The following is a 22,219-nucleotide window of genomic DNA, read 5'->3' as shown; positions in this document are numbered from 1 at the left end:
ACCTCAACTGATCGACGGAGAAGCACCATATCAGCCGAATTCGAACCAGCAAAAACCCTAGCCGCCATTAAATTGTGTATTTTTAGGGTTTTTCACATTTTTAACCCCTATAATTCCAAATATGGCCCTATCCTTTTATCTTTTCTACCATTTAACCAAACAAAAACCCTAACCCAATCTATAAATAAATCTCTTTCTCCTCCATTAAGCTCTAGACTTAAAATCCCTCTCAAAAGGCTTCCTTCTCTAATTTCTAAGCCACTTCTCCTTCTATCTTCTAACCCTAAAAACCCATCTTCTTCTACTTTCTCTACCACCTTCATCTCTTCTCTCTAATTTCTTTCTACTTCTAATTTCTTCATCTAAACTTCTAATTTTTCCATAACTTCTTTTCGAAATCTATTTCTCTTCTAAATTTCTCTTCTATCATCTTCTAAAAAAGCTACTATTTGGAATCTTTGGTGTATTATTATTGAACACATTTGGAGCTAATATTGAACATCAACATGGAGGCACATGGATCTATGGATCTAGATCTCCTTTGGTGATTTCTTTTCATTTTCCATTTGTAATTCCATTTAATTGTAGTTTAATGAATATTTTTCTAGATCCAATGAATAGCTAATCTTATATTTACGGTTTATGATGAAACCTATTATGGATCTTTTTAAGATATGTGATTTTATTAATTAAACCTTTCGATTGTGCATTAATGTCTTTAAATACATGAATATGAAATGCTTTTATCAAGAATACCTCCCGAAAGTTATATAGTTCATTATATTAATTTTTGAGTTGTGAAGAAAGAGGCTTAGTTGATTAATTATATGTGTTAAAAAGTGAACTAATATGGTGAATTCTAAATCCTAGATTTTTCTTTCTCATCTTACCCCATTCCTATTTAGTTTGTCATTGTTTTATTATTTTCAAAACTAAATCAAATTATTAAAGGTGGTGTTCATTTAAGATTTAGATAAAATTGTTTGTCCCTTGGAACGATTTCCCGATTTAGAAACTTTACTATAACTTGATCCCTACACTTGGGCTATGGACTTATTTTAGGCCTATCAAGTTTTTGGCGCCGCTGCCGGGGATAGGTTTAATTTTATTTTCAATCTTGAATTGGTTTTTTTTTCTTCTTGTCTCTTTTGATTACTTTGACTTGCTTTTCCTTTCATGGTGTAGATTCACAAAGGAGCTAAAGGGAGGGAGCATCAAGGAAGAGGAGATCAAAGAAGACTTTTTTAAATTTTAGTTATTTTAGTACTTTATTTTGGTGAGAGAGTGTTATAATTTTTTTGTATTTCTTTACTTTTTTGTTTTGTATTAAGGACTTTATTGTTTTGACCCTAAATTGGAGGGCATTTAATTTTGTAACCGAAACTAAGAAGCCTCGGGTCGCACACTTGCGGGAAGAGTGGTCCGGGTCGTCTACAAAGGTCGTCGCCCGTCTTGAACGGGAGGTAACTTCTAGATCACCCACGAATCTCCTGTAAGTGGGTACTCGTGATGTTTTTTCTTGCCTAATTGATTGTCGAACTGTTAGTTTAATTATCATATTAGTAAGGGCATTAACCCATTACAAGATAGGAGTCGGATTTCATCACCGGTCTCTTGCCCATCTAGGTAACAACATTGCGCGATCCCAAGCCTCACTTAAAATTAAAAATCGATTTAGACATTGGTCAAGGGTAACGAGCTTATAGGACCTTCTTGATAAATCTCGAACTTGATTAGTATTTGGAGTTTTCCCAGGAAGAGAGAACGATCCAAGCGCACAATTCTTGATCGTTGTACTGTGATGGAGTAACTCCTTATAAGAATCATAGTTCAAGCTTTGGAAAGAAATAGAAGCTGTCTAGATCAATTTTTAGGTGAAAAAGACTACCCAGTCATCTAGATTGTGTCTAGGTTGCTTGGTGGAGTCAGCTTGCTTGCTTCGTTGTTTTCCTTAGGATCTTTGTAGTTTCCTTACTCCTTTTATTTTAAAAAAAAAAAAGTCTTCAAAAGAGTCCCTTGTCTTGTCTTTTGGTTTATGTCTCCTAGGTTACGTGATAAGAGGGGTCATTTTGTTAAGAGTCTGATTTGAGTGTTTTACTTGAAAACCTTTCTTTAAGCGAGACTATGGCGGATCACGGTGATTGATGAGACATGAAAATGTCCCATTTGAATCTCTTAACTCGGGTTAGTTAGTCCAGTTCGAGCGGTTACTCTGATGATTGGTTTCTTTTTCTACTCAGGTACCTTTTTCAGAGTTATGTGTGCAAAACGGATAAAAGTCGGAGAAATGCAGACTAGGGGTATTTTGGTCATTTTGTAATTCTGATTTCATGATCAGTATTAGTGCTCGGATGGAAAGTATAGCCCAAGACGAGCCCGTGGGTGAAAACAGAGGTCAAATCGGAGTCCTGTTGTGAAAACAAGGACAGGTCAAAGTCACGTTCAAAATCCGTTGACTTTGTGACACTTGGCGCACATCCAGGATGGGAATTAAAATATTGGTACACTGTTGGGCAGATCGGGAGTCATCCGGGAATTTTAGACCAATTATAAATATGGTGTTACCTGAAGCAATTTATTAAAATAGCCCTTAAGATCGGACGGTGTTCAAAGACTTTAGGACGAGATCGACCAATCAACGTGAAAACACACGGTGCCAAAGTTGCTTCTACTACACAGAATTTCTCCTTCATGCCAGCTAAGTAAATCGCGGGAGGAATAGTACCATTGACCAATTCAAATTAGCACTAGTGACAGCCATGAATTGGTATTACTCCCCACTTTTTGATTGGGTATATTTTCTAATATCCTCTTTATCTCTTTCCAATTTTTTAGCTATATTTCCTTAAGAAGAGTAGAGAGAAGATATTGGAAATCTTTTTAGCTATATTCTTCTCTCTACAAACTTACAGAACCGTGGGAAATAGCCGTCATATACAAAACATAAATGGAAATTGAGAGATCCACACGGCTGGAGATTAAGGTAAACAAAAAGGAAATGATTCGATTGAGAGGATTGCTACCCATATATGGTAGATTCATTGAGGAAGGATTCGGCTGTTTACATAATCTAGAGAGAGAGTATGTGATGGGCAGTCAATCACAGAGAAGATATGGAAAGAATTCGAATTAAAGAGAAAGCTGGAAAACCGAGAGAATGGTAATGAGAAGTTATGGAATCATAGAGAAGCAAGGAAAGTGTGAGCTGTTCTTTGATTTTACTAGGATAGAAACAGAGGAGATATCTTGAGGATTGAAATTAATGGAAAGAAGACAGAGAGGGACAACTGCAACTACTTCATTCTCTTATATATATTGAAGAACAGAGAGAAGGAAATTATCTCATCTTTGGGGGTCAAAAGCTCAACTAACAGAAAAATCAGAGAGAGAGAAAGAGAAACAGAGCACCATCATCTTTTATTGTAACATCTTTATCTTCTGTAATCTTTTCTTTTTTGTGAGAGAAAAGAGAGATTAATAGAGAGAAAGAGTGGCTGTAAAGAGATTGATAGAGAAAATTGTAATCAATCAAGAGGTTTAACAGAGTTCATCATCTTTTCTTCTTCTCCTGTTTTCTGATTTTTGTGAGAAAAAGAAAGAAACAGTGGGTTATAGAGAGAGAAAGAAAGATTTCAGAAAGAGAGAAACAGAAGAGAGATAGAGAAAAACGCTTGGAAAATAATTTTCCCAGAGGGAAAGTATTTCGGAGAAGACGAGAAAAGTATTTTCCTTAAGGGTGCGTTTGGCTGCCAGTGGAAAATAAGTGAGAAAAGTTCTGTTTTCCTTCCATTTTCTCTTATTCTTTATATTGATTTTAATCTTTGATCATGATTAGCTAAGACTCTTAATCTAGGGTTGATGATGAAACCATATTCGACCTTTTAGAAACATAAGTTATTTGGTTAATTCTTTAAATGTGATTTAATGTCTAAATTGTTTTAATTTGTCAAGTCGATTATCTTTTCACTATCTATGCTTTTAGGTTTGATGCATCGTGCTTAGGTTAAATCCTTTGACGATGCATACTTATTGATTGATAGATAGTAGTTTGGAAATTCATTTTTCAAAATAAATCAATTACAATTTCATGAGTTAAAAACCGATTTTATCGAAAACATCTCTCGGAATCAGGATAGTTCATTATCCAAAATTCTGAGTTATAGGAAAAGAGAATTTATTAGATATTGATTCTAAAAGTGATTTTATTGTGTGGATTCCAAAACCCTAGGCTTTCTCCCCCATTTGAGTTCATTTTGATTTCCGTTATTTTAGTATTTTTGATATTTCAAAACCAAAACCAAATCATTTTAAAAAATCTTATTACTTCCTAGTTTTAGAATAGATTCAACTAGTCTCTAAGGAACGAACCGGTCTTACCGGAATTATCACTTGACGCCCGTATACTTGCGGGTGGTGACCTATTTAGGGTAACCTTTCAAGGCCCATCAAGTTTTTGGCGCCGCTGCCGGGGACTAAGTTCAAAATTTTTTCTAAACTTGGAAAGTTTTTATCTTTGGTAAGTTTTTATTTTTGGCCACTTTGACTTGCTTCTCTATTTTTGGTGTGCAGGGCATTAAGGAGCGAAAGAGAAGGCACAAACAAGGAGGAGGGGTCGAAAAGAAGAAATTTACATTTATTTTTTTATTTTATTTTATTTTTGGTGAGAGAGAGACTTTAGACTTTCTAGTCTTTATTTTTGGATTTAAGTTTTGACCCTAATTTAAAGGGCATAAATTGTAACCGAAAAACCAAAACGAAGCCTCGGGTTCGAACACTCGCGGGGAGAGTGGCCCGAGTCGTCTGCAAAGGTCGTCGCCCGTCTCGAACGGGAGGTAACTTTCTCTAATCACCCACGAATCCCCTGTTAGTGGGTACTTTTTATAAGATCTTAGTAGTGCTTCCTCGGTTTTCGTGTTTAAAAAAAAAAAAAAAAAAAAAAAAAAAATGGACCAATAAAAAAGAATCGAGTGTAGTTTTTGCAAATGTCAATTCCCATCTTGTGATCGTGCCTGATCATCATGGCGCATTTTTCTAATGGTTGGACGTACCCTGTTGATGATGATGACCTTGATCTAAAGGGACCCGTCATCAACCGAACTGATATAACCTTAAGAGAATACCAACAGTTGCGTAAAGACTGGCTTAACCAACGTGGTACGACTCTAAGAGATTGTCAACGACTTAACGAGGGGAATAGGCTAGTTGAGCCTAACCGAACTGGTATGACCCTAGGAGAGTACCAACAGATGTGTAGAGACGAGCCTAACCGACCGGGTATGACATTTCAGGATTATAAACGAATGTCTAGAAACAGTCCGATTAGTGAGTGGAGTAGACCATATGAGCCTGATCGATCTCATATGACATTAGGAGATTATCAGCAAATGTGTAGAGATGGTCCGATTAGCGATGGATATGGTCCGACGCCAAATATATATGAGAGACCTTATTGTCCACACTATTCTGAGACCAATGACTTTAGAGACAGGTATGATCCTAATATGTACGGTGAGAGTTTTTATCAAGAGTCTTCATTTAATTACACTCGTGAGCCTTATTATGAGGAGACTCTTGAAGATAGATCTCGATCAGAGTCCGAGAGTCGTCTTATTGAGATTATGTCACAATTTGCGACTCAAATGCAGCAGGATACTGAGTCCTTGGCTCAACAGATGAAAATGTTTAAGTCGCAGTTATTCGCCGACGAGGAAGGGGGTTCACCACCCCAAACTCAGGAAGGTACTAGGTACGATGACGAGGTTAATACGTCTAACCCTAGTACTAAGTTAAATGTCGATGAATTTACTGATAATACCCTAGAGCCTGAAAGGTCTGATGACCTTGTTGTCTTGCTTCCTCCACCTATGTCATCTCACCATGATAGGACTACACTAGACATTGATATTCAAGATGATGGCTCTATGAGCAAGTTTGGGAATGACACTATTCTGAACTTTCCGACATTTGAGATTTGTAAGGAGTCAGCCTTAGATGAAATTCTAGGAAGGCATGATATTATACCTGACTGCGAGGCTTCAGATGTCTTTGAGGACATTGATAACGTTAGAGACATGTTAGATACTTTGTCAGACTGTGTACCTAAGGAAACCATGGACCTTGACCTGGTCCCCGAGCATATTGCCTTACCCTTAGAGTCTAGTTTGACCTTTCACATGGTCTCAGACTCGGTTGTTGATCCCTTTTGGGACACTTCAGATGTCTCCTCTAGAACGTCTATGGAAATAGTGGATATTCTATCCACTAAGTTTGCAGATGACTTTCTGCCTTCGACGGATATATTGGCCCTTCATTGTTATGTCGATCCTTTTGATGACTTTCTAGTCATTGGTCCAAGTATTTATAGTTACTTAGTGGACTGTGCATCCACTAAGTTTGGGGATTGCCCCTCATCTTTAATAGTCTCACATGCACTCTCTGCAATTCACAAAGATGTGAGACTATCGTTCACTGAAAACTTTGTGTTTTGGGTGGACCCACAGATGTATCGAATATTGGTTTACAGTTAAACACATATCTGTAATCCAGTAGGTTAATTCTTTTTATTTTTTCGAATCATCTGTTTCGTCTGGCTGAAGACGTTAAACTTAGCGCTTTCTGGGAGGCAACCCATGCAGAGGACGCTGAATCAGGTAATATCTCTCCCTTCATCCTGTTATTTTTGCATAGTCTTCAGAACATTGAGGACAATGTTCGGTTTAAGTTTGGGGATAGGGAAATGAATTTTTTGCTAAGTCCTTATTTCAAAAATTCGAAAGGGTTCAAAATTTTAAATTTTTGGATTGAAAATGTGAGTCTAGTTATTTTTTGCTTGTTAATAGTTATAGAGTCTAGTTGGTTGTACTACACTTTTGCTAAAAGTTTTTTCACGAATTTCGAGTCTTGAGGTTGTCTGTGCGCTAGCCATGTGAGTGATTAGATAGGTGAAGAGTTGACTTTTCTGAGAGAACTTAATCGATCATTAGTGGAGACTTAACCTATGTGAGATTCTGAGCCTTTCTTGTTGTTTTGAGTGATCTCTTCTGAGCTAATTCTGAGTAGAATGAAGAGCTACTCAAACTCGCAATGTTGAAAGAAGAATTCATTTGATCTCTTGAGTTCAAATTTTACAACCACTAGGGATGTCATCAGGAAGCGAACTTTATTCTTGTAGTCTGAGAAACTTGAAAACAGTGTCAACTAGAGAAAGATAGGAACCTCATCATTTAGAACCCTGAGAATAAGGCATGAAGCAAAGTGGAGTGAATTATACCCAAGGAAAGTGTTAAGAAAGTATGTTGTGTATTTTTAGTTTTATTACCAGAAGCGTATTGAAAAAAAAGAAAAAAAAAAGAATAGAAAAAAAAAAGAAAAGAAAAGGAAAAAAAAGGAAATAGAAAAATCAAAGAAAAAAAAATATATTAGTTTGTGTTTAAGTGTTTATTCCCTGAAGTAGTTCTTGAAGATTTGAAGACGTCGAGTTCTCAGGAGTTCTAGTTCATCCTTAGTCTATCGACCTCTAGGAAGCATTGTTAGAAAGTAGATCAGGTGAGAAGAGTAGGTTAGCTTCCCCATTCCATATTAGTGGTTGTTTCCTTTTTATGAGATCAGTCGTTCATAAAGAAATTTAGTCCATCTTTTGTAATGTGTTGAGTTTTCTTTCATACTCATACTCACACATTGAGTGAGCCATTTCTGAGTGACTTTAATTTTTGAGTGTATGACCGTGAGGCAGTAGTCGAGGCGAAATGTATCGAGACGGTAATCAAGGTCTTGTCTTTTCAGAACCGAAATGATACTCATATTGGCTGGTCACGTGCACTTCGAGTCTTGATTACTAGTGAAGAGATTTTTAGCATTTGTATGGTTTGGTCGATTTGGATTTCATTTCTATTAACTTTCGAAAATCTACCGCATAAACATTTTTAGTTCATGTCATATTTAACCCTTTTGGAATTTTGAGATATTTGAATTTTGTGGGTATATTCACTGCAAACCCTCACGAGACAAAACTCGTCCTTTAGGGCAACCTAGAGGTTTAACGGCTTGTTGCACGTGCTAAGTGCAATCGTGATTCCCTACGAAAGTGGTGAACTGGGCTTAGTTTTATTTTTCTGTTTTGCTCGAGGACTAGCAAAATCTAAGTTTGGGGATGTTTGATGAGACATGAAAATGTCCCATTTGAATCTCTTAACTCGGGTTAGTTAGTCCAGTTCGAGCGGTTACTCTGATGATTGGTTTCTTTTTCTACTCAGGTACCTTTTTCAGAGTTATGTGTGCAAAACGGATAAAAGTCGGAGAAATGCAGACTAGGGGTATTTTGGTCATTTTGTAATTCTGATTTCATGATCAGTATTAGTGCTCGGATGGAAAGTATAGCCCAAGACGAGCCCGTGGGTGAAAACAGAGGTCAAATCGGAGTCCTGTTGTGAAAACAAGGACAGGTCAAAGTCACGTTCAAAATCCGTTGACTTTGTGACACTTGGCGCACATCCAGGATGGGAATTAAAATATTGGTACACTGTTGGGCAGATCGGGAGTCATCCGGGAATTTTAGACCAATTATAAATATGGTGTTACCTGAAGCAATTTATTAAAATAGCCCTTAAGATCGGACGGTGTTCAAAGACTTTAGGACGAGATCGACCAATCAACGTGAAAACACACGGTGCCAAAGTTGCTTCTACTACACAGAATTTCTCCTTCATGCCAGCTAAGTAAATCGCGGGAGGAATAGTACCATTGACCAATTCAAATTAGCACTAGTGACAGCCATGAATTGGTATTACTCCCCACTTTTTGATTGGGTATATTTTCTAATATCCTCTTTATCTCTTTCCAATTTTTTAGCTATATTTCCTTAAGAAGAGTAGAGAGAAGATATTGGAAATCTTTTTAGCTATATTCTTCTCTCTACAAACTTACAGAACCGTGGGAAATAGCCGTCATATACAAAACATAAATGGAAATTGAGAGATCCACACGGCTGGAGATTAAGGTAAACAAAAAGGAAATGATTCGATTGAGAGGATTGCTACCCATATATGGTAGATTCATTGAGGAAGGATTCGGCTGTTTACATAATCTAGAGAGAGAGTATGTGATGGGCAGTCAATCACAGAGAAGATATGGAAAGAATTCGAATTAAAGAGAAAGCTGGAAAACCGAGAGAATGGTAATGAGAAGTTATGGAATCATAGAGAAGCAAGGAAAGTGTGAGCTGTTCTTTGATTTTACTAGGATAGAAACAGAGGAGATATCTTGAGGATTGAAATTAATGGAAAGAAGACAGAGAGGGACAACTGCAACTACTTCATTCTCTTATATATATTGAAGAACAGAGAGAAGGAAATTATCTCATCTTTGGGGGTCAAAAGCTCAACTAACAGAAAAATCAGAGAGAGAGAAAGAGAAACAGAGCACCATCATCTTTTATTGTAACATCTTTATCTTCTGTAATCTTTTCTTTTTTGTGAGAGAAAAGAGAGATTAATAGAGAGAAAGAGTGGCTGTAAAGAGATTGATAGAGAAAATTGTAATCAATCAAGAGGTTTAACAGAGTTCATCATCTTTTCTTCTTCTCCTGTTTTCTGATTTTTGTGAGAAAAAGAAAGAAACAGTGGGTTATAGAGAGAGAAAGAAAGATTTCAGAAAGAGAGAAACAGAAGAGAGATAGAGAAAAACGCTTGGAAAATAATTTTCCCAGAGGGAAAGTATTTCGGAGAAGACGAGAAAAGTATTTTCCTTAAGGGTGCGTTTGGCTGCCAGTGGAAAATAAGTGAGAAAAGTTCTGTTTTCCTTCCATTTTCTCTTATTCTTTATATTGATTTTAATCTTTGATCATGATTAGCTAAGACTCTTAATCTAGGGTTGATGATGAAACCATATTCGACCTTTTAGAAACATAAGTTATTTGGTTAATTCTTTAAATGTGATTTAATGTCTAAATTGTTTTAATTTGTCAAGTCGATTATCTTTTCACTATCTATGCTTTTAGGTTTGATGCATCGTGCTTAGGTTAAATCCTTTGACGATGCATACTTATTGATTGATAGATAGTAGTTTGGAAATTCATTTTTCAAAATAAATCAATTACAATTTCATGAGTTAAAAACCGATTTTATCGAAAACATCTCTCGGAATCAGGATAGTTCATTATCCAAAATTCTGAGTTATAGGAAAAGAGAATTTATTAGATATTGATTCTAAAAGTGATTTTATTGTGTGGATTCCAAAACCCTAGGCTTTCTCCCCCATTTGAGTTCATTTTGATTTCCGTTATTTTAGTATTTTTGATATTTCAAAACCAAAACCAAATCATTTTAAAAAATCTTATTACTTCCTAGTTTTAGAATAGATTCAACTAGTCTCTAAGGAACGAACCGGTCTTACCGGAATTATCACTTGACGCCCGTATACTTGCGGGTGGTGACCTATTTAGGGTAACCTTTCAAGGCCCATCAGTGATCAAGCTAGGGTCGAGAATCAACCTATCAGTCTCAAAGATTACATGCATCCAACTATGGTTTGTCGACCATCAGGCATTATGTTACCCCCGACTAATACTTATTTCCAATTAAAGTCGGGGATTATCAACATGCTTCCGGTGTTTCGTGGTCTAGAGAACGAGAACCCGTATTATCATGTTAGGGAATTTGAGGACGTATGTAAGACTATGAACGTCCCTAACTCGGTAGATGCCGTTACACTTAGGTTGTTCCCTTTTTCTCAAAAGGATAAAGCAAAGTCTTGGTTTTATGTCTTAAAACTAGAGTCTATTTCTACTTGGGCAGAACTTAGTGGTGAATTTCTACAAAAGTTCTTTTCCACGCATAAAACCAAATCTTTAAGGCAGAGTCTGCTTAATTTTGAGCAACTCGAAGGAGAGTCTCTCTATACATATCTTGAGAGATTCAAAGATATTCTACTAGAATGTCCACACCATGGGTTCGAAAAAATGAAACTAGTCCAATTATTGTATGAAGGACTAGACTATCCTACCATATCCGTGGTCGAGTCATTCTGTAATGGCGGGTTTTCTAATAAAACCGCCGATGATGTGGCATTAAAATGTCACATTTGGATCACTTAACTTCGATGAGTTAGTTATTTTCAAGTTTTATTTCTAATTATTTATAAGTTTTTCTTGGTAGGTACCTTATTTGGAGTTTGACGCTTCATTCGGAACAAAACGGAACATTTATCACATTTTCATCTCATGTGGAAGAGACTGAAAGGAAAGAGCACCAGGGGTATTTTGGTCATTTTGAGAAAATCAGAGGTTAGATGGAAAGTGGAGTCAATGGTGAGTCCGATGGCGGAAACGGAAGTCGAATCGGAGTTGGGAAGGAAAAGTTACGGAGGAAAGAAGCCGAAGGACATTTTTGTCTTTTCTGAAAATTAGAAGAAGTAGAAACAATTATGCAAGCACCCATTGGTTACTTAATGGAGCCCAAAATCCAAGGCCCAAGAGTTGAAAGAAAGGAGACAAATGAAGAAACTTGTAGGCACCCCCACCAAGTGACTTAAGATTTTGGAGAGTTTAGGCTTTGGGCTGCCTTTAGAAAAGGAAAGGGGGCAAATAAAAGGCAAAATCAGACTTAGGTCATCTTCTACATTCAAGTTCTAAGGTTTGCTAGGGTTTTTGGAGAGAGAGAGAGAAAAGTGGGTGAAGGATTCCGGCCAAAGCTCGGCCGGAAAGCTAAACCGGCCAAAGCTTTGGCCGGCACGAGAAGGGACGACAAAGGAGCATCTCGGCAGCACCAGACGGATACAACAACAACCCCGAATAGCACAACAGCAGCTGCTCGAGCAAGCTTCAAACCGTGGCTGCTGCTCGGGACTTAATCGAGAACTCGGCTGCTAACCAGAACGGCCGGCACGGAATCGACTTGCAGCAGCTCGGCTCTAGGGTTCAGACGAACAACTCGGCTTTCCCAAGCTAGATTTCGTTATTTCAGAGGAGCTCGGGACGCAACAGAGAAGGCAACACTTGCTTGGGAAACCATTCTTGGCCGAACCTTACTTTGCTTTTGCCGGATTCTTCTTGCCGGATCTAGGGCATCATTTGTTTGATAAATTCTTTTTGTTGTCTTGCTTGAAGCTTGGGTTGTTCTTCATTTGTTGTTTGCCTCTGATTTCGTTTCCTAGAGGGAGAAAGCTTGGTTTCAGCTTTCATGGTGGATTTTATGAGGAAGAAGATGACACTGACTGATAAGGGGAGGTCAAGTTCTGCGGACAGGACACCTATTATACACTGTTAAGGGGACCCCTGCATTCTGTTATAGGGAGATCGACAGCACTTCAACACATATATTTCCCGTCGATCTTAGTCTCGCGCCTCATCGGGATAGGGAGATTTTCACCTTAACTCATGTATTTCTTTATTTTCTTCCCATTTATTATTTGTATCGCCATGTCTAGCTAGCTTTTGTAGTCGGATACTCGTGAAACATGTTTTGATGTGACAAAAGAGTTTTATTGCTTTTAATGATAAAATCTTCCGGGTTTTTTAGACCGTTCATGGACTGGAATCTGAGTTAAACCAAGAGTTCGTTGACCAATCCAAGTAAATGGGTGAAGTTAACTAACTTTTCATGCTTATAGATCATTAGTACTAGTCACTATCGATTTTGTGGATCGAAGTATCCCTCTCATTCGATTCTTGCTCGACTCTTCCCGAATCTCTCACCTTTAGTTTAGTTAGCCTTATTTGTTTATTTATTTGAAATCAATCCAAAAACCCAACTTATTATCTTTTCGTTTTTAGTCTGAGTTAGTGACTGACACTTAAACCGGTGGGTTAGACTTTCTCGATATTCGTATTACCTTCCTATCTTCGTGGATCGATCCCGGTCTTACCGGGTTATTACTTGACGCCCGTATACTTGCAGGTGGAGACCTATTTAGGAAACTTTTTAGGCCCATCAGCCAAACGAGGACATGGCCTTCTTAGAGGAACTAGCCGTGCAATCTCATCAATAGGGAACTTCGAGGGATCTTGTCTGTAATGCATATAATTCAAGATGGAGAAATCATCTCAATCTCTCTTTGTCTAAAGGTCAATACTAGAGTCAACCTAGTACTTCTATGAACCATCCTGAGTTCGGTGCCCCTAGCGATCCTTATGCTCAATCCAGTGTCCAACATTCTTCTAAAAAGAAGACGACATTAGAGGACACCATGAACATGCTAGAGTTTATGCAAGCGACCACCCAAACATTGATTAGTCTAAAAAACCAGGTGTGTCAACTTCAAGAAGCCTTTAGTCAGAGAGAAAATGGTGAGGTTCTAAGTCAACCGGGGCAAGGATCAGAATGTACATTGGCTAGACAACCACCCGATCAAGCCAATGTAGTTACCACCCTTAGGAGAGGTAAAGTTCTTGACAAGAGAGTAAGAGTTCTTGAGGATAACAAGTTACACCCTCATGATAATCCTGAGAAGGCTCGTGAGTCTGAGAGTCCATCTCCAACGTTTGAACCTTATGTTCCTATAACTATGTTCTCTCAACGTCTAATAGAGTCGATGAAGTTACCTCAATCTGATGAGGTAGTGAAATTGTTCAAACATGTCAACATTAATATTCCATTATCATATGAGTTCATTGTTGAGCAAACTCTTGAGCCACTTTTAGAAGATCCAAAAGCTGAGTCTGTATTATTTCTTGATTCTCAATCTTTTACTACACTTAGTCATGATGATACCCTTTTGAGTCCAATTGGAGGTATTACAGAAGATGAAGATGATGAGTTATGGCTTGCAGAAATGTCTAAAGAGAGTGATGACTCATTTGACTTAGGTGAAATCTTGGAATTCTTTAAGGACACCGATGACATCATAATAAGAGAAATTTTAGAAAGTTTTTCAGAGTCTATACCTAAGTCAGACTCAAATGACCTAGTACCTAACTTGGAGGTGATTTTACAACGAGCCAGTGAGGTCATTTTAGAACCTCCTAGTTTGAGTGTTGATCTAGATGAGTCCAATCTCTTAAATAATTATGCACCATGTCCCTCGAAAGTTCAAGTTACCCCGTTGCAATCGCTTGTGAACTCTACCATGGTCTCTCAATCCATTTGTCATGTTTATGAGGATCCATTTTATCCAATGTCTTTTAACTTTAGTTTATCACCAAACTTAATGATTGTTGCTTCATCTAAGTTTGGGGATAACTCATTCACATTGGAAGTCTCACTTAAATTGCCATATCATTTCATGGATGTGAGATTGAGCCTTCCTGGATACATCATTTTTTGGGTTGACCCTCAAATCTTCCGATCATTATTTTATGGGGAGTCATCAACCCTTAGTCCAGTAGGTTTACAATAACTTTTCTTTTCTTTTTCTTTTATCATCGTCTGGCTGAAGACGATAAATTTAGCGCTTCTTGGGAGGCAACCCATGCTTCTGATATAGGACAGTGGAGTATGGTAATATCTTTCCTTTCATCTTTTTATTTTGGCATAGTCTTTAGAACATTGAGGACAATGTTCGGTTTAAGTTTGGGGATAGGGAAGAACTTTTGCTAAGTCCTTCATCTCGAAAATTTAAGAGGGTTCCAAATTTTTCAATTTTGACCAAAAATGTGAGTCTAATGGTTGTTTTTGGCTTGTTAATAGTTATAGAGTCGAGTTGATCGTACTATTCGGTTGTTAAAGGTTTTTTCATGAATATCGAGTCTTGAGGTCGTGTGTGTGCTAGCCATGTGAGTATTATGGAAGTGAAGGGTAGACGGTTTTGAGAGAACTAGATTGATCATTAGTGGAGACTTAACCCTTGTGAGATTTCTGAGCCTTTCTATTACCTTTGAGCCTACTCTTCTGCGCCGACTCTGAGTAGAGTGAAGAACAACTCAACCTCGCAACTTTGTCAAAAGAGCTCATTTGATCTTGTGTGCTCAACTTCCATAGCCACTAGGAGTGACGTCAGGATAGCGAATAAACCTTACTCTTGTAATCCACGAAACCCGATAATAGTGTCAACTTTAGGAAACGGATACTCCACCATCCATTCATCACATGACTCCCGAGAATGAAGGCGTGAAAAGTAAAGGAAGAAGAATGTGAAAGCAAAGTGCGAAAAAAGGAAAAGTTGATTGTTGAGAATACTAGTGTTGGTATTTGTATTGTTTATAGTTGTGTTTGAAAAAAATAATAATAATAATGAAATTGAAGTGAAAAATGAAAAAAAAAACAGAAAGATTATGTAAAAAGTTCATGTGAACTTTAGTTTGTTATGTAAAATAAGTGTTTGAAACAAAAAGCTAAGTATGGAAGTTGCTTGAAGTTCTCTAACATTGAAGGCGTCGACATTCTCTGGATCTCATCACCATTCATCTCATCATTTGTATCCGTTGACCTTTAGGAAACATTATTAGAGAGTAGAGTGGGTGAGAAGGGTAAGTGAGCTTCCCCATTCCATATAGTGGTTATATTCCTTTTCGTAGATCATTCGTTCTAAAATGTCGTCCTCATCCTTTTTATGTGTTGAGTTCAAGTTAAGTGATCACACTCACACATACGAGTGAACCATTCTTGAGAGGCCAAAGTCGAAGCAAAATGTATTAAGATAGGGATCAATGCTCTGTTTGTTCGGAACAAAAGTGATTCTCATTGTGGCAAGTCACGTATATTTCGAGTCAAGATTATTAGTGAAGAGATTTTTAACTTCTGTATAGTGTTGTTAAGTTTGACTGATTCCTATTAGCATGCTAAAATTTTCTAGGAGATAAACATATTTAGTCCATCTTAGTTTACTTTGAGCGCTTTTGGACCCTATTGTATTTTTGAAATGTTTTTGAATTTTGTAGGTACATTCTCTGGAAACCCTCACGAGACCACACTCGTCCACTAGGGGTAACCTAATGGTTTAACGGCTTGATGCATATGCTAAATGCAACCGGGATTCCTCCGAAAGTGAGTTAGGTTTTTGTTTTGTTTTGTTTTTCTCGGGGACTAGCAAAATCTAAGTTTGGGGATGTTTGATGGGCCATGAAAATGTCCCATCTGAGTCATTTAATTTAGTCGAGTTAGTTCGTTTCGGGTCTTTATTACAATAAAATGGTTTGTTTTCTTGATTAAGTGTCTTTTGCAGAGTTAGGTATGAAAACGTTTAGAAACGGATACAAAGGGTAGTTTGGTCATTTAAAGTCAAGAACATTTCGATAATTTGGCCAAGGTTAGTGCGTGGTTGAAAAGTAGAGGTCGAGACGACCCCGTAGGAGGAAACGGAAGTCGAATCGGAGTCTGGATGAGAGAACTAGACAAAGTCAAAGATGGGTCAAATGCTGTTGACTAGGTGGGAGAATTTCGGTAGACATTCAGTCACGCGGTATGGAGGATAAAACGTGGCGCGCTTTAGAGGCCGGTTCATCCAATTCCTGTATATCCGTTCAGCATCGAAATGGACCATTAGAGTATGATTCCGTGTTTCGGACGCATCTTAACTCCGTGCACCCAGATCCCACGTTTTAATCTTATCCGCCCACTTCCGCGTTTTCGTCATCCAACGGTCCAAGCATGATGCCGCACCTCAACTGATCGACCGAGAAGCACCATATCAGCCGAATTCGAACCAGCAAAAACCCTAGCCGCCATTAACTTGTGTATTTTTAGGGTTTTTCACATTTTTTAACTCCCGTAATTCCAAATATGGCCCTATCCTTTTATCTTTTCTACCATTTAACCCAACAAAAATCCTAACCCCATCTATAAAAAATCTCTTTCTCCTCTATTAAGCTCTAGACTTAAAATCCCTCTCAAAAGGCTTCATTCTCTAATTTCTAAGCCACTTCTCCTTCTATCTTCTAACCCTAAAAATCCATCTTCTTCTACTTTCTCTACCACCTTCATCTCTTCTTTCTAATTTCTTTCTACTTCTAATTTCTTCATCTAAACTTCTAATTTCTCCATAACTTCTTCTCTAAATCTATTTCTCTTCTAAATTTCTCTTCTATCATCTTCTGAAAAAGCTACTATTTAGAATATTTGGTGTAATATTACTGAACACATTTGGAGCTAATATTGAACATCAAGATGGAGGCACATGGAGCTATGGATCTAGATCTCCTTTGGTGATATTTTTTCATTTTCCATTTGTAATTTCATTTAATTGTAGTTTAATGAATATTTCTCTAGATCCAATGAATAGTTAATCTTATATTTAGGGTTTATGATGAACCCTATTATGAATCTTTTTAAGATATGTGATTTGATTAATTAAACCTTTTGATTGTGCTTTAATGTCTTTAAATACATGAATATGAAATGCTTTTATCAAGAATACCTCCCGAAATTTATATAGTTCATTATATTAAATTTTGAGTTATAAAGATGAGGCTTAGTTGATTAATTATATGTGTTAAAAAGTGAACTAATATGGTGAATTCTAAATTCTAGATTTTTCTTTCTCATCTTACCCCCTTCCTATTTAGTTTGTCATTGTTTTATTATTTTCAAAACGAAATCAAAATTATTAAAGGTGGTGTTCATTTAAGATTTAGATAAAATTGCTTGTGCCTTGGAACGATTTCCCGATTTACAAACTTTACTATAACTTGATCCCTACACTTGGGGTATAGACCAATTTTTAGGCCTATCATGTGGCAACCATTAGCAATCTCAATCAAACCTAAAGACTAGAGAGAAAAAAAATTATGATAGCAGATGGAAGTGAAGATGATGTTGTTTTATGTTACTGTAATTTGTATGGGTAATTTATTTTTGTATATCTATAACGTTTTATGGTGGAAACCAGAGAAGATTAGAAAGAAATTGAGAGATCAAGGTATATAGGGACCATCTCCTTCTCTTTTTACTGGTAATGTTTTGTGAAGGCGGTGAAGGGAGAGAGAAGATGAGGGAGAGATGGAAGAGAAGAGAGAGAAAGAATGTAAAGGTTGGGGAAGAAGGAGAAGATTTTTAAAAAAAAATTGGTCGCCGGCAAAGTCTCTGACCGATGACCTTTTCCGGCTGGTGACATTCTCCGGCGGCGTCTGATGTGGAAGTTATGGAGGTGAGGTGGACAAAGAGAAAAAAAACACAATTAAATTACAGAATTGCCATGAGGGTATAATTGGGAGACTTAAAAAAAATTTGGGGACAAATCGAACTGTCAGCCACTTATGGGGGCCAAAACGGTGAGTTGGTCACAAATTGGGGATCAAAACAGAATTAATCCTTCATAAAAACATTGAATTAAAAAATAAATATATTATATTAGAGATATTACAATGTGTAATACGAAAATATAAACTAAAATTGTTATTGTTACGTAATTACTCCCATAAAATTATTTCGTACTCCTATAAGTCTCCACCTCTGTCTCCACCTTCATACTCACCTCTTTCGTATAGACCGACTCTATACTCTCTTCCATGTCCACCACCTCCATACCCACTTCCAAATTGGGTAAAAATTGATGAAGACCCTCCCGCTTCAGTATTTGTCTAATACTGACTTGTTTTAGTTTTCGAAAATATTCACGTTCTTCTGAGTCTATTTTCTCTCATAATTACTCGGATGAAGATATCCAAGAAGATGACGCAAAAAGTTTTACTCAATTCCTATCTCGACACAAAAAATCAAAGATAAAGTGGGTCATTACGCGTTGAGAAATGCTTTGGTTGTGCATTTATGGGCAAGACGGGGTGATGCTTCGTCTTAGAAAAATGATTAAATTCTAAGACACGATATGGTCTTATTTATTATCTAATTTTGCATTTTGTTAAGTATTTTATTTTTATTAATAAAATTTAATTATATTAATTTATAATTAATTAAATAATGTTATTAGTTTATTAGAACAGGAAATTGGGTCTGTTTTATTTTGTTAAAAAGACAAATTAAAGTTTTCTTCTTCTAGGCACCATGAAAACTAAAGAAATAGGGCTTGAAGGACAATTTTAAAAGCCCCTCATTTTTTATACCTTAAATAACCTTTGTATTTAGGGACATTTACAACAAACCCTAATATTTGGGATAGGTTCTAAGTTAGAGAGAAAAAACGAGAACTCTGGGTTGGGCGATAGTTTTGCTACGGTTTCGATCGATTTTCTCTATCAAATCAACAATTTACTTTAGGTTTAGCTTTGAATCTCTGGATTTGGTGTTTGGAGTTGAATTTTATGGTTTTCAATTAGTTTTTGGGAAAGAGTTCTAGAGAAAGAAAGTACGTTTTGATCAACTATTGGAAGTTTTTCTAGGGTTTAACATTGTTTTCTTCATTATTGGACTCAGACAACAATGGAAGGAGAATCTGTTGTTTCAAGGTATAATTTCTTCTTACTTGTTTATTTTTATTCATCAACAAATATAATAAATATCTTGCACAATAGATTATGAGTTATGAATAATAATTTAGAGTAATTCACGATAATTTATTTGAAAATACAATTTGATTTTGATTTCTTCAAATTTTGTTCTATAAGATTAATTAAGTTTACAAGAGTTAGGAAGATGTTTACAAGACATTGCAAATTGTTTGCATTGTTTTTGCAGTGATTTGCAAATAGTTGGTTGTTATTTATTATAACTCATACCTGTTTCTTTGTTACAGTTTGATGGTTCCGACCGTTCTCGGAGTATTTCAACATGTGGCTAATTTTGTTTGTTCAAAGATTGGAAGTGATGTTACTATACTCCAATTAAAAGAGTTCTTATGCAAACAATGGAATGATTTGACTCCATCACTTTTTGAATGGGAATTTTGCTCAAGTGCCCCGATTTATGGTGCCAAAATCATTTTTGCCCCACCTCAAAGAGTTTTTGCTAAAATGCCCCTTTTCTAGGTTTTCAGATTTTTGTTTCCCAATTTACCCTCCTATATATAAGATATCTAGAATTTCTAGATATCTTTTGTTTTACCCCAAACCAGAGATAGAAACGAAATCTTCTTCTCTCTCTCTTGAATCTGGATATTAGCCCGACTTTTCTCAACCTATCGTCCATAATTTTGGGTTGAATGAATCTATGATGTCGTAGTAACTCGATTGATCTCGTTTTCATGTGATCAAGTTACCCCAAGTTAGATCCATAAGCTTTAAAAGCTTCTACTCTCTCTCTCTCTACCCAGAAACCTACAAAGACTCATCTTCATTGTCTTGAAACAGGTATTTCTTGTATAAATCTTCACAATGTGATATGTTTATGTTTGATTTGTATTGTATCAATTGATTGAAGACTAGGGTTTGATTATTTACATAATTTAGGGTTTATACTATAAACAATTTAGGGTTTTTTTAATTCGCGTTTTATTTTGTGTTTTATTATGTGTTTGATATTGAATGAAAGTATGAAAATGATATTAGCCGTAAGTAGGTTTGATTTTGGTTGGAATCCAATTGAAATTTTGGCTTATTATGCAAATCGGTCATGCCATGTCGAATTTATATCTAACCAATCGACACGAACGAACCGATTTTACATCCAGTAAGTTTATCCACCTTCTGTTAGCCGAATCGATATGGTCATGTCGTTAAGTAGTTATAACGAACGACACGACCTTGTCGATTATGTGGATATAACATCATTCATCAGAGTACTGTAAGTGTATGTCCAAATCATATGTTTTATATTGACATGGTCATCTATCTAATTGTGGTTAAGTTTCGTACATCTATTTACCTGTGTATTTTGTTTTTTGTTTTGAAGGAATTTCTTTCTTTTTGTGAGATGGGATCTCTTAATATATGGTTATTCCACGGGGGTGATTGGGAAAATGTGGATAAAAAGAAAAAAGAGTATGTTGGCGGACAACAAGGTGGGATTGTTTTAGAGGAAGGTGCGACCCTTACTATTCTTAGTGAAGTTGTTAGCTCAGAAGTTGGTGTAAATTTGGATATCGAATCAATGACTCTAAGTTTCCAGGTTCCCAGTATTTCCGAATTTGGTGCACCCATAGAAATACGTACCAATAAAGTTTTCAAATTTTATTGGTCAGTTGCAAAATCTCACCTCCCTAGATGTCTACCTCTATATGCGACGATTCAAAAGAGTTCAACAATAAAAGCTAGTGCAACACCATCAGTAAGTTTTGTACCTGATACTTTTTGCGAGAGAGGATCTTTAAGGGGTCGTGATCTTTTTTATTTTGATTTGAATAGTTATCCAAGTACCCCAAGGAACACCCCAATTAAAGACGAAACAACTCAGGTCGATGATGTGAATTTATTTCCCACACCTGAACTTAAAGAAGATATTGTCCGCACCGATAATGATATTCGGCCAGAAAGTAAGGGGAAGGAGAAATTGAGAAGAAACTTCATCCGTAATGATAAAGATATTCGTCATAACAAAGTTAAGGGCAATGAAATTCCGGTAATTAAAGATGAATATATAGTTGATTTAAATTGTTCGGAAATTTGGGAGTATTCCGATGATGAGCTGGTTGGTGTAGGGAATGATTCATCGTCAGATGAAGTGGAAATAGTTGATGAAAGTTTTTGGGGTGAAGGTCGTTATAAATTTGAGAAAGTTGAAGGAGATGATTGCGAAGACAATCATGTTTCTAATGAATCGAAGTTTCCAGAGCAACATTCGTTCATTGGTTGTGCGGAGGTAGTGGATTTACCTAAAATGTGTGGTGTACACGAAAAAAGTAGTGGGTATGACACTGATTGTTATTCTGTAAAGTGGAATGATGTTTTTAGAAGTAAACAAGAACTAAAGAGAAAGTTGAGTGTGTGGGTTATCAATACAAAATTTGAATATAAGATGAAGGAGTCGGATAAAAAACGCTTTGTTGCATCTTGTGTTGATGAGGATTGCGAGTGGTACCTACGTGCAACTACCATAGGTCAATCTGGTTGCTTCCAGGTTGTGAAGTTAAAGAATACCCACAATTGTAGTGTCATTAGCAATCTCCACAGGGTGCATAGACAAGCCACTTCCAAAGTGATCGGTGAGCTGATCAAAGATAAGTTTGTTGGTGTGAAAAGAATTTATAGACCAGACGACATAATAGCTGATATCCAACAACAAATGAGTGTTTCACTATCATATAATGTAGCATGGCGGTCAAGAGAGCATGCTCACAATTTGTTGAGGGGTGTTGTTGATGATTCTTATGCGATCTTGGAACGGTACTCAAAAGAACTTTTTCGTCTAAATCCAGTTACTGTGTGTTGTATTGAGAAAGATAGTTTGAACCATTTCAAATTTTATTTCATGGCTTTGGGATGTAGCATATATAAGGGGATTTCTGTGTGGCATCAGGCCTGTGG

General features: G+C 36.7%; 1 long non-coding RNA gene across 1 annotated transcript; it reads left to right on the top strand.

Moving 5' to 3' along the window:
* Window positions 1-225: 225 nt before the first annotated feature.
* LOC147557043 (uncharacterized) lies at window positions 226-12,520 on the top strand. The gene is made up of 2 exons (XR_015233830.1): window positions 226-2,137; window positions 10,462-12,520. It is a non-coding gene; the product is annotated as an uncharacterized LOC147557043 (long non-coding RNA).
* The last annotated feature ends 9,699 nt before the right edge of the window (window positions 12,521-22,219 follow it).

The sequence above is a fragment of the Eschscholzia californica genome, unplaced genomic scaffold (genome assembly GCF_041429995.1).
Source record: "Eschscholzia californica isolate CP2 unplaced genomic scaffold, dmEscCali1.0.p SCAF_2, whole genome shotgun sequence".
Taxonomy (NCBI): domain Eukaryota; kingdom Viridiplantae; phylum Streptophyta; class Magnoliopsida; order Ranunculales; family Papaveraceae; genus Eschscholzia; species Eschscholzia californica.
The sequence above is the reverse complement of the archived record's forward strand: the minus strand, read 5'-3'. Positions and strand labels throughout refer to the sequence as shown.